Source organism: Petromyzon marinus, unplaced genomic scaffold (genome assembly GCF_048934315.1).
Source record: "Petromyzon marinus isolate PM22_M1 ecotype Great Lakes invasive population unplaced genomic scaffold, UKy_Petmar_22M1.pri1.0 PM_G_Scaffold_96, whole genome shotgun sequence".
NCBI classification, from domain to species: Eukaryota; Metazoa; Chordata; class Hyperoartia; order Petromyzontiformes; family Petromyzontidae; genus Petromyzon; species Petromyzon marinus.
The window spans coordinates 444,711-462,564 of NW_027423053.1; the positions used below are offsets into that span (position 1 = coordinate 444,711).

At 49.1% G+C, this 17,854-nt stretch overlaps 1 pseudogene; it reads right to left on the reverse strand.

The window, feature by feature from the left end:
* Positions 1–1,145: 1,145 nt before the first annotated feature.
* On the reverse strand, positions 1,146–17,458 carry LOC142922441 (uncharacterized; annotated as a pseudogene).
* Between the last annotated feature and the right edge of the window lie 396 nt (positions 17,459–17,854).

Genomic DNA, 17,854 nt, shown 5'->3' on the forward strand with positions numbered 1-17,854 from the left:
ATTCACACGAAATGTCCTTTTCAATGAAGTCTCCAAGATGTAAATTGATACAAGCTTTCAATGAAGAAATAAAATCATCTAATTCAAAACACAACACAATTCAAAGATGTTTCATTTTAAAACTTCAAAACGGAGCATGGGGTACTTGCGTGAATGCGTCCTTCGTGTGCAAATGTTGTGACTTTCCTGGCCTGAAGGCCGTCAATGTGTTGGACCATTAAATGGTGCACAGCATTTCTAGATTTAAAGCTTTCGTGACTGCTAGGATCCATACTCTTTGGTTCTATTGGGTAAAGTCACGTAGGTGAAAATAAAATAACAAAAAATCACGATGTTTCGGCCACAACACAAGCGGCCTTCATCAGGTGAAGGGACGAGCTTGTCTGGAGGACAGCACTGGAGTGGAAGAAGCCACGCTTAGATCACGACATTTAAGCTGTGTGAGAAGAAGACCACGGGCTTTGACAAAGGAATTAGCATATAATTTAGCATTGAAATGGCTCATTGAAATAGCTAAGTTAAAGTATACACATCCGCAGAGGTGCCCCTTGACAAGCTTAAATGTTGTGATCTAAGCGTGGCTTCTTCCACTCCAGCGCTGTCCTCCAGACAGGCTCGTCCCTTCACCTGATGAAGGCCGCTTGTGTTGTGGCCGAAACGTCGTGATTTTTTGTTATTTTATTTTCACCTACGTGACTTTACCCAATAGAACCAAAGGTGCACAGCATCTCAACAACAGCAGTGGGGTTTGCTTCAACCGATAGGTAACGAACATCCAGACGTCAATCAACAAGGCGCATTTCTAGTCCCAGTAGACAAAATCTACGTCAACACGTAAGACAAAACTACAATTTGTGTTGTAGAGAATGTACCTCCTCCTATACGTGTAACTTTCAAGTGGTATGCCTTGTAACTCATGAATGATCCGAGCGTGCTCCCTATTTCAAAGACGATGAGTTGCTCCAGAGGCAGACGCTTCGTGAAACACAAAAGTACCCTTTGACCTGTATCACAAGAACAACGGGTCTCACCCGAGTTATCTGTACAGGTTACTTCCAAAACACACACACTTTGTCCTAACATCACTTATTCAATGTGTGACCCTCAGACAAAATGTTACATGCACGCACACAATCAGACAAGTATTCATTCTAAATTATTGACGGGCATATTAACAAAATTGAATTACTGCAGCGAAATTGACTGCATCACGTTACATCTTATTAACAAGAAAAATACGCACCGTCTGCTTAACAGTGTATGTACAACGTACTATTGTTGCGTCATTCAAAACGAGTAGGCCGTTGCATGCTGGCGTCTGGGTCAAATGTAGCAAATTCTAAATACGCTACAAATAATAGATCACGGCGCTTCGATGGCAACACAAGCAATCGTCATCAGGTGGGACAAGCACAGCAAGAAGAAGAAACTGCTGGAGTAGGCGCCTACTACTTCAGCAGTTTCTCTTGCTGTGGTTGTCCCACCTGACGATTGCTTGTGTTGTGATCTAAACGCCATGATCTGTTATGTTTATACCCACGTGGTGACTTTACCGAAATAACTCAAGAGTGTGGATTCCTGCAGTCACAACAGCTTCGAATCAAGATTACCTACAAACTACACAACTGAGATGACGCATCAATCATCGCCCCCTACTGACAGGCTCTTGTCCACATGCAGGCCGGTGCAGGGCCACCACCCTGTGCCACACAGGGGCAGCTGCTACTTGGGGATGCTCTTCGAGTGATTCAGACGAGGTACGACACGAAACTCCGAGTTGCTGAGGCGGTTAAGCAAGCACCGTGTAAATGCAATTATCATGAGAACATCGTGAATGCTTGGGAGCTTATTAGCTCTCGCTCCTGGTTAGAGATCTACCCAAACCACGGGCCCACAAAGACTGGCTGCTCTTACTCTGCAGGTTGAACTAGGAAGTGAGTGTCCAATTTCACATTATTGTCATTAAAGGCCTGTGACAAAGGTGCATCTATTGGAGCAACATTATATCAAGCTTACACATCTACCGGGTCTCCACTTGACTTTGTATTGTCTCAGAGGAAGTCCACCCACACCTCCACTTCCACAAACTGCTGGGAGTTGCCTCACTCTGCCTCAGTCATAATTCTCCTCCTGCTTCACGATGTGAAGGTCCCATTTTGGAGTTGAATCTTCACCTTCACATTTTACCTTCACTTCTTCGCTCTTCACCATCACCTCTTCACATTTCACCATCACCTCTTCCCTCTTCACCATCACCTCTTCACATTTCACCTCGATACCTTTAAAAGTGTCCAAGCTGGGATTTTCTTCTGGTTCGTGTTTCATGAGGGATGGGCTCATTGCAGCACTTTGACTTTCACAAGCTGATTTCAGACTCCACTCCTTGTGGATCTTCTGATGCTTCTGTGTTCTCCGGTGTACTTGAAGATTTGATGAGTGTGCAAATGCCTTCCCGCAAACACTGCACTTGAAAGGTTTCTCTCCCGTGTGTACTCTGGTGTTTTTTAAGAGCAGATGACTGTGAAAATGCCTACCCACACACACTACACTTGAAGGGTTTCTCTCCCGTGTGTGTTCTCTGGTGTGATTTAAGACCAGATGACTGTGAAAATGCCTTCCCACACACACTGCACTTGAAGGGTTTCTCTCCCGTGTGTGTTCTCTGGTGTGTTTTAAGAGCAGATGACCGCGAAAATGCCTTCACACAAACACTGCACTTGAAGGGTTTCTCTCCCGTGTGTGTTCTCTGGTGTGTTTTAAGAGTAGATGAATCTGAAAATGTCTTCCCACACACACTGCACCTGAAGGGTTTCTCTCCCGTGTGTGTTCTCTGGTGTTTTTTAAGAGCAGAATCAGAAAATGTCTTCCCACACACACTGCACAAGGATTTCTCTCCCGTGTGTGTTCTCTGGTGTGTTTTAAGAGCAGATGACCGTGAAAATGCCTTCACACACACACTGCACTTGAAGGGTTTCTCTCCCGTGTGTGTTCTCTGGTGTGTTTTAAGAGCAGATGAATCAGAAAATGTCTTCCCACACACACTGCACAAGAAGGATTTCTCTCCCATGTGTGTTCTGTGGTGTTTTTTAAGAGTAGATGAATCTGAAAATGTCTTCCCACACACACTGCACCTGAAGGGTTTCTCTCCCGTGTGTGTTCTCTGGTGTGTTTTAAGAGCAGATGACCGCGAAAATGCCTTCACACACACACTGCACTTGAAGGGTTTCTCTCCCGTGTGTGTTCTCTGGTGTGTTTTAAGAGTAGATGAATCTGAAAATGTCTTCCCACACACACTGCACCTGAAGGGTTTCTCTCCCGTGTGTGTTCTCTGGTGTTTTTTAAGAGCAGAATCAGAAAATGCCTTCCCACACACACTGCACAAGGATTTCTCTCCCGTGTGTGTTTTCTCGTGTGTTTTAAGAGCAGATGAATCAGAAAATGTCTTCCCACACACACTGCACAAGAAGGATTTCTCTCCCATGTGTGTTATGTGGTGTTTTTTAAGAGTAGATGAATCTGAAAATGTCTTCCCACACACACTGCACCTGAAGGGTTTCTCTCCCGTGTGTGTTCTCTGGTGTGTTTTAAGAGCAGATGACCGCGAAAATGCCTTCCCACACACACTGCACTTGAAGGGTTTCTCTCCCGTGTGTGTTCTCTGGTGTTTTTTAATATTAGATGAATCTGGAAATGCCTTCCCACACACACTGCACATGAAGGGTTTCTCTCCCGTGTGTGTTCTCTGGTGTGTTTTAAGAGTAGATGAATCTGAAAATGTCTTCCCACACACACTGCACCTGAAGGGTTTCTCTCCCGTGTGTGTTCTCTGGTGTTTTTTAAGAGCAGAATCAGAAAATGTCTTCCCACACACACTGCACAAGGATTTCTCTCCCGTGTGTGTTCTCTGATGTGTTTTAAGAGCAGATGACCGTGAAAATGCCTTCACACACACACTGCACTTGAAGGGTTTCTCTCCCGTGTGTGTTCTCTGGTGTGTTTTAAGATTAGATGAATCTGGAAATGCCTTCCCACACACACTGCACATGAAGGGTTTCTCTCCCGTGTGTGTTCTCTGGTGTGTTTTAAGAGCAAATGAATCTGAAAATGTCTTCCCACACACACTGCACTTGAAGGGTTTCTCTCCCGTGTGTGTTCTCTGGTGTGTTTTAAGAGCAGATGACCGTGAAAATGCCTTCACACACAGTGCACTTGAAGGGTTTCTCTCCTGTGTGAGTTCTCTGGTGGGTCTGAAGAACTGATGGCCATGCAAATGCCTTGTCACACACAGTGCACTTGAAGGGTTTCTCTCCTGTGCGAGTTCTCTGGTGCTGTGTCAAATTTCCAGTCCGATCCGTGCTGTATGCACGCTGGTCGCATTGTTGACTTGTCGTACCGAGATGCTGTGCTGAGGGCCTTTGCTCCATCAGACCAGCGTCAGCTGCAGACAGAAAATAAGAATATCCACACCATCTACACGTCAGTAACGAGCCATGGAGGAATGAATATATACAGTCACACATGACTTACACGTCTATATTCATTCATGGATTCACGACTAGCTGTACTACCCGGCTTCGCCCGGGACTTGGATCCACCACATCCGGCCGCCTTTGTCTCCCCAGTGGCGATGTTCACACCACAACAGTTACTCGTTTAAGGCTGAGTCGACCTAGGGGAGGCCCAGAAGCGGTTGAATTAATAATCACCGGTGGTGGCCGTGAACGGGAATCAAACTCGGGTCGCCGGGTTCGTAGCGCGGCGTAGCGCTAACCGATACACTACAATGCGTTACGCTTCCACACACAGACAGACACAGACACACACACACAGACACACACACACAGACACACACACACAGATACACACACAGATACACACACACACAGACACACACACAGACACACACAGATACATACACACAGACACAGACAGACACACACACAGATACACACACAGACACACACACAGACACACACACACAGACACACACACACAGACACACAAACACACACAGACACACACACAGACACACACACAGACACACAGACACACACACACAGGCACACACACACAGACACACACACACAGACAACGCTAACCACTACACTACAATGCGTGATGCTTCCACATGCGAGGGTCACGTGACAGATTTGACGTCACAGCTCACTTGCCGTGCAAAAAATCTATGCATTATTGAGCTCCCCCCCCCCCAACAAAAACACAAAAGTGTATTTGTATAATGTTTGTACGGTGTACAGTCTGTAAAGCACCCACATGGCAAATTTACAGTTTGTTGCATGTCGGGAAGTACGCTAAACATTTTGAACAGACAACACACACAATCACAACTTTGCCTTTTATATTTGGAGATGCAGTGAAAAACTTTCCCAAAATTCATCACGCGGTTTCAGTTTTTTGATTTTCAGTTTGATTTATTTTGGTTATAGTCCCGTGAGCCATTCGGCTCTTGAATCGGGTGCAACCACAACAAGCGACAAAACAAAAACACGACCAAGAAAATCATCTTACAGTGACTCTGTGTGACTGTGCAAACAGCACTGTCATGGCACGCAATGAGGGCAAATGTCAAATATTCCTGTAAGCTCTAGCATCTTCAACATTAATGTTGCCATAGAAACGTTGTGGGGTTTTTTGCTTCATTTAAAAAAGAAAAATGATAATCTGTTTTTATTTTATTTTCTATCTACGTGACTTTACCGAAAGAACCAAGAATATTAATTCCTGCAGTCACCAAAGTTTTAAGTCAAAACATTCACACACGTTGACAAAGCCTCACCTTGTGTTGTTGTGGGCAGGTCGCTTCTGATAACAAGAGCGGTATAGCAGCTCAAGCGGGCTTGGCCTGCTAACAAAAGAAAATACAAACTGCGTGAATATTTGCAATAAAACAAAGTTACAAAGTGGCGAGCCGGGTGAAGACAAATTAAGCTTAAGCGAGATAATTAAAGTGAACGCAATCAGGCGAGGGCAGGAGGCAAGGCCCCGCGTGGCTAGGCCCCGCGTTGTAAAGTTCCAACCTGGACATCGATTCCTATGCTCGCTGCTACTCAATTGACATCCCTACGAGAGAGAGAGGCTCTACCTTGGTAAACAACAACAACCACAACCACCACCACAACCACAACAATCGCAATGAGAATTTCTCACCTCGGATTTCAGTGCAGGAAGCGATAGCTTCCTGTTACCTCGTGACGTCACGCAGCAGCAGGTGCCACGACGTCACATCCGGGGTACGAGACACGCTCCTCCCACAATGAGCGGCTCCGTAACTGAATAAATTAGAGAATAAATAAATTATGTTAATGTCACTCGTCCCATTTGTCGTGGGCAATGAACTCGTCGCAATAAACTCGCGACGGCTTTAGCGAACACATTATGTTAATGAGTTGCCGTCACTGGGCGTAGCTTTGCCCAAATAAGGCTTGGCACTGGAACGCAATCGGCAGTGACCCAAGCGGAGGTGACGTCACGCTCAAGATCGCGGTGGAATACCTTGGTGACATGACGTCACTAGCGAGGTACACCTCCCCCTGGCGTTTCACGCCGATGAAGTAATGCTGAGTGGTGACGTCACAGAGCGGGATTGGAGTTTAAGTTGATTTATATTCATTTTCCATTGCTCCCTCCCTTGGGTGTGTGGGCTCAGCTACAACAACAACGTGGACATTATTTGTATACACTGTGTGTGTACACTGTGTGTGTATACACTGTGTGTGTGTTTACACTGTGTGTGTGTACACTGTGTGTGTGTGTACACTGTGTGTGTACACTGTGTGTGTGTACACTCTGTGTGTGTAGTGGGGGGCACAGGTGGTGCATTGGCCAGTCATCTCAGTCAGTCGACCCATGGCATCTTTTCATCAATTTTTTTTCAATTTATTATTTTTATTTATTATTTTTTTATTATTAAAATGTTAATTTATTATTTTTATCTTTTATTTTTCTATCTACGTGACTTTACCTAAAGAACCAGGAATATGGTAGTGCATTCTCTATTTATTGCTGAGGTTCAAAGTTCAAATCCGACAGGCACATCTGGCTACTCCAGTAACATTCACAACAACATGCGCAGTCTGCTTAACAGCGGATGTCAAACAAACCACTGTGTCACTCACAACGCACATTGCATGTTGGTGTCACGGTCAAAATTGTGGCAATTCCAGTAATGATCGCCCCCTACCGACAGACTCATGCCACGTGCAGGTCGGTGCAGGGTCACCTTGTGCCACACAGGGGCAGCTGCCGCTAGGGGGCGCCCTTCCATTGTTTGAGATGAGGTTCGATACGAAACATCGAGTTGCTGAGTGCAATTAGGCAAGCGACTTATGAGTGCAAATATGTTGTTTATAACGTAGTGAATGCTTGGGATCTTAATTGTCTCTCGCTCCTGCTCACAGATTTACCCAGCCCACAGCTCCACAGATGCCAGCCGCTCCTCCTGGGCAGGTTCGGTTACGTACGGTGAGAAATAAGTTCCAGATACACAGAGACTCACACAGAGACTCACACAGAGACTCACACAGATACACACACAGAGACTCACACAGAGACACACACAGAGACTCACACAGAGACACACACAGATACACACACACAGACTCACACAGAGACACACACAGAGACTCACACAGATACACACACAGAGACACACACAGATACACACACAGATACACACACAGATACACACACAGAGACTCACACAGAGACACACACAAATACACACACAGAGACTCACACAGATACACACACACATACTCACACAGAGACCCATAGATTATCACGGTTGCCTACATACGGTGCGAAATAAGTTCCAGATACACACACAGAGACTCACACAGACCCATAGATTATCACGGTTGGCTAGGTATGGTGCGAAAGAAGTTATATACACACACAGAGACCCATGGGTTAACACAGTTTGCTACGTACGGTGCGAAAGTTACAGATAAACGAGTTTGAGTCGCGGGCCGTGGAAGTTGAACAGGCGCGTGTTGCTACTGACAGTCGTTGAATACGGTTGGATAGACGCTGATAGACACACACACAGACAAGACAGGTGGACAGACACAGACAAGAGGAACACAGAGACGACAGAGAGACACAGGCAGAGAGAAACACAGAGGCAAACAGACGACACAGACGGACAGAGACAGAGAGATGTTGAATCGAACACACTGAACTCGCTCCATTGAAAGAGATTCCTCGATCTTCGCAATGCCTGGAAGTCGTTCTTATTTTTATTGATTTAATTGCGTGTGGTGTGTACGTGCAAGCAATGTGGGATATCGATGTACACAGATATGAACAAGATCAGCAGACAAGACGTCTTTAATTTAATCGGTCTCTCCACGAAACAAAGGAATGTTTAACACGAAATATAAATCCCACGGCCTTCGTGCGAGTCCATAATTACTGCAGCATTGCTTCAGTGCAAGCCAACTGTGGACCGGTTTTGGTGGACACTGTGTGTGTACACTGTGTGTGTACACTGTGTGTGTACACTATGTGTGTACACTGTGTGTGTACACTATGTGTGTGTGTGTACACTGTGTATATACACTGTGTGTACACTGTGTGTGTGTACACTGTGTGTGTGTACACTGTGTGTGTACACTATGTCTGTGTACACTGTGTATATACACTGTGTGTACACTGTGTGTGTGTACACTGTGTGTGTACACTATGTGTGTGTACACTATGTATATACACTGTGTGTACACTGTGTGTGTGTACACTGTGTGTGTGTACACTGTGTGTACACTGTGTGTGTACACTGTGTGTACACTGTGTGTGTGTACACTATGTGTGTGTACACTGTGTGTGTGTGTACACTGTGTGTGTGTACACTGTGTGTGCAAGCCAACTGTGGACCGGTTTTGGTGGACAATGTCTCAACAGCAGCGGGGCTTGCTTCAAGCCATGGTTGTGAACATCCAGACCTTAATCAGCAAGGAGCATTTCTAGTCCAAGTTCGACAAAATCTACTTCAACACGTAAGACAAAATTACAATTCGTGTTGTAGAGAATGTACCTCCTCCTATACGTGTAACTTTCAAGTGGTATGCCTTGTAACTGATGAATGATCCGAGCGTGCTCCCTATTTCAAAGACAATGAGTTGCTCCAGATGCTTCATGGAACACAAAACACCGTTTGACCTGTATCACAAGAACAACGGGTCTCACCTGAGTTCTCTGTACAGGTTACTTTCAAACACACACACACACACTTTGTCCTAACATCACTTATTCAATGTTTGACCCTCAGACAAAATGTTACATGCACGCGCACAATCAGACAAGTATTCACTTTAAATTATTGACGGGCATATTAACAACATTGAATTACTGCAGTGAAATATCCTGCAACAGGTTACATCGTAACAACAAGAAGTTATTTTACAAATACGCACCGTCTGCTTAACAGTGTATGTACACCGTACTATTGTTGCGTCATTCAAAACGAGTAGGCCGTTGCATGCTGGCGTCTGGGTCAAAATGTAGCAAATTCTAAATATTACGCTACAAATAATAGATCACGGCGTTTAGATCGCAACACAAGCAATCGTCATCAGGTGGGACAAGCACAGCAGCAAGAAGAAGAAACTGAACTAGGCGCCTACTTCAGTGACGTCACGCTCAAGGGCGCGGTGGACGGGGGTGGGGTGAATGCCTTGGTGGCATGACGTCACTAACAAGGCACACCTCCCCCTGGCGTTTCACGCCGATGAGGTCATGCTGAGTGGTGACGTCACAGAGCGGGGATGGAGTTTTATGTTGATTTAGATTAATTTTCCATTGCTCCCTCCCTTGGGTGCGTGGGCTCAGCTACAACAACGTGGACATTATTGTGTATACACTGTGTGTGTGTGTACACTGTGTGTGTATACACTATGTGTATACACTGTGTGTGTGTGTACACTGTGTGTATACACTGTGTCTCTGTGTGTGTGTGCCTGTGTCTCTGTGTGTGTGTGCCTGTGTCTGTGTGTGTGAGGGTGGCGTTTGTGCACAGACTGCCCTATATGACATCATAACAACAATCTGGACCACTGGACGGGTTCCGCAGGATTGGAAGGATGCCCTGGTGGTCCCCCTCTTTAAGAAGGGGGCCGCACAGACTGTAACAACTACAGGGGCATCTCACTCCTCAGTGTGCCAGGAAAGGTCCTGGCAAGGATTATTCAACATCGCCTTGCCAGGCACGCTGAGGAGAGGCTTGCGGAGCCCCAATGCGGTTTCAGGAAAGGGCGGTCCTGCACAGATGTCATATTTTCTGTCCGTCTGCTACAGCAGAGATGTAGGGAATTCCAACAAGACCTACATCTCTGCTTTATTGACCTGGTCAAGGTCTATGATACCATCAGTAGGCCTGGGCTCTGGGTTGTTCTTCGTGCTTTTGGAGTCCCTGACCCTCTGCTCACGATCATTAAGGACCTTCATGATGGTGAGCGGGCCCGGGTAAAAAAACTACATAGCCGGGAGTCAGAGCCATTCCCTGTACACCTTGGGGTGCGACAGGGATGTCCTCTGGCTCCCACATTATTTAACATCTATTTTGACCACGTAGTTCATGAAGCCTTCAATAGCTGTACCGGGGAATCTCCATTTGGTACAGATATAATGGAGGCTGATTGATGCCCGGGTGCGGTCAAGTGATGGCTCCCTATTGCTCAACCACGTTATGTATGCTGATGATTTGGTAATAGCTGCTCATTCAGAGGAGGAGTTGGAGACGCTGCTGCTGAGACTTTACCATCAGCCCCACCAAAACTAAGCACCTGCCTGGATATTTTGTACCATCGGACACTCCACCCCCACAACTCCCATTCGGTGATGGGGCAGTTGTGGAGAGAGTGGAGAGTTTCCCATACCTGGGCAGTGTGCTAATGACAGGCTCCAGTTTAACAGCAGAGGTCTCACTCCGAATCAGTCGAGCGGCAATCTCTTTTCATCGGTTGCGTAACACTGTGTGGAATCTACCTGGTCTGTCACTCCGCACTAAGCTTCAGGTCTTCTCGGCCACGGTCATTCCCTCCCTTCTCTACGCTTGCGAAACGTGGATCCCCTTAATGGAGCATCTTCGCTGGATGGAAACATTTAGGCTGGCCTGCCTACGATCCATCCTGGGTTTAACCAGGCTGGATTGTGTGAGGAGCTCAAAAATCCTTGAAAGATCTGGGCAAGGTCCCATCGGTGAGCTCCTCTGGCAGGCAAGGCAACGTTGGCTGGGTAATGTAGCCCGCATGCCCAGCCACCGCATGCCGAAACAGCTTTTGTTCGGCTAAACGGGCGCGGCACGGGCTAGAGAAGAGATGGAGTGATGTGGTACAGGAGGACGTGGAGTTGAGTGGACTTGCCGATGACTGGTACGAGCGGTGTCAAGATCGGCCTCTGTGGAGGAGGCTCGTGAAGGACGCTATTGGGCAGTTGGAGGCAGTCCCCCTCCAACAACAACGGAGGGCGGAGGAGCGATGCTCACAACAACGAGCGGAGCGCCGGGTGGCTGAAGCACAGCAGGTTGGCACAGTAGGGGGCACAGGTGGTGCACCAGCCATTCATCTCAGTCAGTCGACCCGTGGCACCTGGGTCTGCCCCGTGACCTCCTGCCCGCGGGCGTACGACACTTCACGTGGCCTCAAGGTGCACATGGTCTGGCACAAGCGTCGTGCTGACGTCACCGCCACTTAGTGGCGAATGGCGGTTGTTGTTGTTGTGTCTGTGTGTGTGTCTGTATCTGTGTGTGTATCTGTGTGTCTGTGTGTGGGGTGTTTGTGGCGTGTCTGTGTGTGTGTGGTGTGTCTGTGTGTGGTGTGTGTAGTGCATGTGGCGTGTCTGTGTGTGTGTAGTGTCTCTGTGTGTAGTGTGTGGCGTGTCTGTGTGTGGTGTGTGTGGCTTGTCTGTGTGTGTGTGGTGTGTAGTGTCTCTGTGTGTGTGGTGTGTGTATCTGTGTGTCTGTGTGTATCTGTGTGTGGTCCGGCAAAACAACCCCCTACCTCCTCGCGGTGCCGGACGGGCAACTCTGTCGTGGACAGCGCTGTGGGGGGAGATCCAATTTTGATTGGCTCCTCCCCTCATGGCATATGTGTCCACCACAGGGGCTAAACGGGGGCTCTAGACGGGTGCGAGGGGCTGGTAACCCCTCCACCTTCAATTAATTACCACGAAACCACGAATTAAACTGAAATATGTAACAACTAAGCTTGTGCCGGAGGCCCCGGGGGGCCAGGCGTCTATGACGTCTCCTGGCCAAACCCCAATTGGCGGAGCCAGGAGATTGAATACCTACCCTCGGGGCTACTCCAGAAACAACGAAAAGCCACTACGGGTGGCCACGTGGAATGTTCGAACGCTCACTGCAGAGGAGAGGCTGCCACTCCTCTGTCGGGAGCTGGACCGGTATCGCCTGGATCTATGCGGCATTCAGGAGGTCCGGTGGACCGGCTCTGGCTCCTGCCACCATGAGGGGTGGACAGTCCTCTACTCGGGGCAGCAGACTGCCAAACAACAGGGTGTGGGTCTTCTTTTGAACAAAAGAATGAAGGGGGCGTGGGAGGGTGGCGGTGAGGTGTGGGAAGCTGTAAGCCCCAGGCTACTTTGGGCTCGCCTTCCCATCAACCGGAGGCGAGGAATGGTGGTCGTGGTTACTTATGCCCCCACCGAAGATGAACATCCGTGGAGGGATGCAGGCAAAGCCGATGAGTCAGATGCCTTCTATGACCTCCTGTCACAGGTGCTGGCTAAAGTGGCCCCTCGGGATAGAGTCATCATGTTGGGTGACTTCAATGCCCGAGTTGGTCATGATACTGGCACCTGGTCTGGAGTGATTGGAGGGCATGGGCCAGATCAGCTCAATAACAACGGTAGGAGGCTGCTAGATTTTTGTGCAGCCCATGGGCTTGTAATTACCAACACGCTGTTCCGGCATCGGCGCATCCACACAACATCATGGATGCATGCCGGGTCCAAGCAAGAACATCTGCTGGACTACATAGTGACGGACCAGCGAATGCGAGCCCATGTCCTTGACACCAGGACCTACCGTGGAGCTGATCTGCCCTCTGACCATCGACTAGTCATCTGTAAGATGCGCCTGCCATTCTTCCACTCCGGTGGTGGGTGTACACCCAGGACCCCATTCCAACCTAAAGTGGCCTGGTCTCAGTTATCTGATGAAAGTTGCAAGCGAGAATTTCATCATCGCTTGCGGCTGGGATTGGCATCGTCCCCGACTCCTCCTGATGTCGAGGGTAAATGGGCGAGGTTTAGGACTGTGACTCATGCAGCTGCAATGGCTGCTTTGGGTACGCGGTCCAGACCTCCCCAGACACCCTGGATGACAGAGGAGTTGTTCAGGATGGTTGAGAAAAAGCGACAGGCCCACTGTCATCGGCTACAGAATCCCACGTCAGAGAATGAGGAGGCTCACCGCAGCCTTCGCTCGGAGGTTCGGAGAGCCGTGAGGCGCTGCAAGGATGGGTGGTGGTCGCGGGTTGCTGAGGAGATGGAGTCTGCCTCAGTGGCCCGTGATCACAAATCTCTATTTAACTCCATCAAAAAAGTAACCTGCAGCACCACACCTGTTACCATCAATAGGGGAAAAAACGGTGATCCAATTTCCGACCCCCAGGAACAGGTTCGCAGATTTGCTGAGCATTTCTGTGAGGTCCTGGGGAAGGGAATATCCCTCAGCCAGGAAAACATTGTGGCACAAAGTGAGGATGACCCTGCTGAGGCTGCGGTGCCTCAAATATTGGATGAAGTCACCCCCTGTGAGTGGCTGGCTGAGGTGCCATCTGCTGAGGAAGTATTGAAGGCGATCCAGAGTCTGAGACCAGGAAAGGCAGCGGGCAGAGATGATCTCCCAAGCGAAATGCTGAGGGAGGGTGGCGTTTGTGCACAGACTGCCCTATATGACATCATAACAACAGTCTGGACCGCTGGACGGGTTCCGCAGGATTGGAAGGATGCCCTGGTGGTCCCCCTTTTTAAGAAGGGGGACCGCACAGACTGTAACAACTACAGGGGCATCTCACTCCTCAGTATGCCGGGAAAGATCCTGGCAAGGATTATTCAGCATCGCCTTGCCAGGCACGCTGAGGAGAGGCTTGCGGAGCCCCAATGCGGTTTCAGGAAAGGGCGGTCCTGCACAGATGCCATATTTTCTGTCCGTCTGCTACAGCAGAGGTGTAGCGAATTCCAACAAGACCTACATCTCTGCTTTATTGACCTGGTCAAGGCCTATGATACCATCAGTAGGCCTGGGCTCTGGGTCGTTCTTCGTGCTTTTGGAGTCCCTGACCCTCTGCTCACGATCATTAAGGACCTTCATGATGGTGAGCGGGCCCGGGTAAAACTACGTGGCCGGGAGTCAGAGCCATTCCCTGTACACCTTGGGGTGCGACAGGGATGTCCTCTGGCTCCCACATTATTTAACATCTATTTTGACCACGTAGTTCGTGAAGCCTTCAATAGCTGTACCGGGGGAATCTCCATATGGTACAGATATAATGGGAGGCTAATCGATGCCCGGGTGCGGTCAAGGGATGGCTCCCGATTGCTCAACCACGTTATGTATGCTGATGACTTGGTAATAGCTGCTCAGTCAGAGGAGGAGTTGGAGACGCTGCTGCTGAGACTGGAGCGTGCCACTAAGAGGTGGGGCCTTACCATCAGCCCCACCAAAACTAAGCACCTGCCTGGGTATTTTGTACCATCGGACACTCCACCCCCACAACTCCCAATCGGTGATGGGGCAGTTGTGGAGAGAGTGGAGAGTTTCCCATACCTGGGCAGTGTGCTTATGACTGGCTCCAGTTTAACAGCAGAGGTCTCACTCCGAATCAGTCGAGCGGCAATATCTTTTCATCGGTTGCGTAACGCTGTGTGGAAGCTACCTGGTCTGTCGCTCCGCACTAAGCTTCAGGTCTTCTCGGCCACGGTCATTCCCTCCCTTCTCTACGCTTGCGAAACGTGGACCCCCCTAATGGAACATCTTCGCCGGTTAGAAACATTTAGGCTGGCCTGCCTACGATCCATCCTGGGTTTAACCAGACTGGATTGTGTGAGGAGCTCACAAATCCTTGAAAGATCTGGGCAGGGTCCCATCGGTGAGCTCCTCCGGCAGGCAAGGCTGCGATGGCTGGGTCATGTAGCCCGCATGCCCAGCCACCGCATGCCGAAACAGTTTTTGTTTGGCCGGATTGAGGGGGCTAAGCGGGCGCGGCACGGGCTAGAGAAGAGATGGAGTGATGTGGTACAGGAGGACGTGGAGCTGAGTGGACTTGCCGATGACTGGTACCAGCGGTGTCAAGATCGGCCTCTGTGGAGGAGGCTCGTGAAGGATGCTACTGGGCAGTTGGAGGCAGTCGCCCTCCAACAACAACGGAGGGCGGAGGAGCGACGCTCACAACAACGAGCGGAGCGCCGGGTGGCTAAAGCACAGCAGGTTGGCACAGTAGGGGGTACAGGTGGTGCATCAGCCAGTCATCTCAGTCAGTCGACCCGTGGCACCTGGGTCTGCCCCGTGACCTCCTGCCAGCGGGCGTTCGACACTTCACGTGGCCTCAGGGTGCACATAGCCTGGCACAAGCGTCGTGGTGACGTCACCGCCACTTAGTGGCGAATGGCGGTTGTTGTTGTTGTTGTATCTGTGTGTGGTGTGTGTGGTGTGTGTGGCGTGTCTGTGTGTGTGTAGTGTGTGTGGCGTGTCTGTGTGTGTGTAGTGTCTGTGTAGTGCGTGTGGTGTGTGTGGCGTGTCTGTGTGTGTGTGGTGTGTGTGTAGTGTCTCTGTGTGGTGTGTGTCTCTGTCTGTGTGTGTAGTGTCTCTGTGTGTCTCTGTGTTTCTGTGTAACCGGTCCTGGGACTCACCGAGGTCTTCTCTGCAGGCTCCACCGCCACTATTTGGTGCTCGCAAAGTGGCAGTGGTCCCCCCACCACGGGGGGGGGGACAGTGGGGGGGGGGGCTCTGGGAGTTTGTTGCCAATTTTCGCGTTCCATCTCCCCGAGGACGCGAGGCTTGCGGAGCCCCCGGGGGTGGAAATCCCGCGGCGTTTTTCTCTCTCCACTGGGCAGCCCCCTTGCCAGGAAGGTCGACTGGACGGTAATGCATGCAGGGTCCCTCCCCCCCTACCGCACTGGCAAATAACATAAACCCATAACACAACATCGCTTAATAGCTTATTGTTACATCTCTCGTCATCAGAGGACAAGGCGCGTGATGTTGAATTGTGTTTATTTAAATGTTGTGTATGTAACCTTGAAATGGATTTGATGTTGCCTGCGGGCAGAGTCGCAGCACCCTTAAAAACAAATTAGCTCAATGACTCTTCAGATTTGAAGCTGTCGTGACTGAAAGGATTCATACTCTTTGGTTTTGTCGGTAAAGTCACGTAGGTGAAAAAATAAATAAAATAAATGAAAACTAAATTTAGTTTTAATTTCAAAATAAATAAAATAAAAGAAAACTAAATGTAGTTTTCATTTATTTTATTTTATTTATTTGAAAACTAAATGTAGTTTTCATTTATTTTATTTATTTTGTACGTACGTGACTTTACCGAAAAAACCAAAGAGTATAGCTCAATGACCTTTACTCGGGAACCAATTTATTATTCTGACTTCAGAACTGTCCATGGCAGGAAAATCAAGGGAGGCAGGGAGGGTAGGAGGGGGAGTGGGAGGGAGGAGGAGAGTCCTACTAAATCCGAATTTTCCATCTCCCGTGGTGGCACGCAAGCCAGAGAGATTAGGAACCGTGTCGTATTTGGATCAATTAAAATGGACAGGAGTCAACAAGATACACCGCTCACTCTCACCGGGGCTAGGGCCTCAACTTGGCCGTTTGAGCTGCGTGTCTCCGAATCAATCAATCATTCGTGAGTTCACATTCCAGCCATGGGCAACTCGACCTCATCATTGTGGGCATAATTTTACACGACATCATTGGTAGCTTTGATTGCCCGTGTGTCTGCGAGTCAGTGTTGGTCGTCATGTTGGTCGTACAGAGCCGAGTAAGGGCACATTCTGACCGGTACTATTGATGGGCTATATCTGACCTACGACCTACGACCCAAGTCAAAACAAGTGAGCACAATCGGTGTCCGTGATAACGATGGGCATTGAGAGTTAAAGTTGCCGTTTCTGCTGCTGCTGCCGACGACGACGATGATGAGTTAACGATGATGATGCATAATCGATGTTTGGGCGAGGTCACTTCATGACGATGAACCCTTCAAAATTGCCATCGTAAAAACCCCCCCACCCACAGCCACACAGACGCAGGTGTCACGTGTGCGAGCGCTTTCACGATCGTTCGGCGGCGACCGATGTGCACGTGACCCGCGATGCGGGCCACGTGCGGGCGGCAGCGATGGGGAGGTGGATCACCGCACGAACGCTGCGAAACTCCCTCGCCCGTGAGCGCCGAGGAGGCGCCCATAACCCCTGGCTCGCCAGCAGAAGGCGGTGCAGCAATCGTGGATTAACCGCCATGCCTTTTGGCTGCTGTCCGTTCGTATAAAAATGCTGCGCGCGTTGAGCTTTTGATCGCACCGTACGTAGCCAACCGTGCAAAATCAGAGGCGTGGGTGGAGTGTTTCCCCCCTCGCGCAAGGAGCGGCTTTTCTCCGGGTGCTCAGGTTTCCTCCTACGCTTGTTCACACGACTCATTCATTGGCTGACAATATCCTGCGATTAAAAATAAATGAAAAACCCAAATGTCGAAGGTGCCCTACTAAGTGGAGAGTCCCCGTGACACTGCGTAACTTCCTGGATAATGAAATTATCATCATTTACACTCCGCACCCAGTTGGGTTTTTTTTGCTGTCGTCTGACG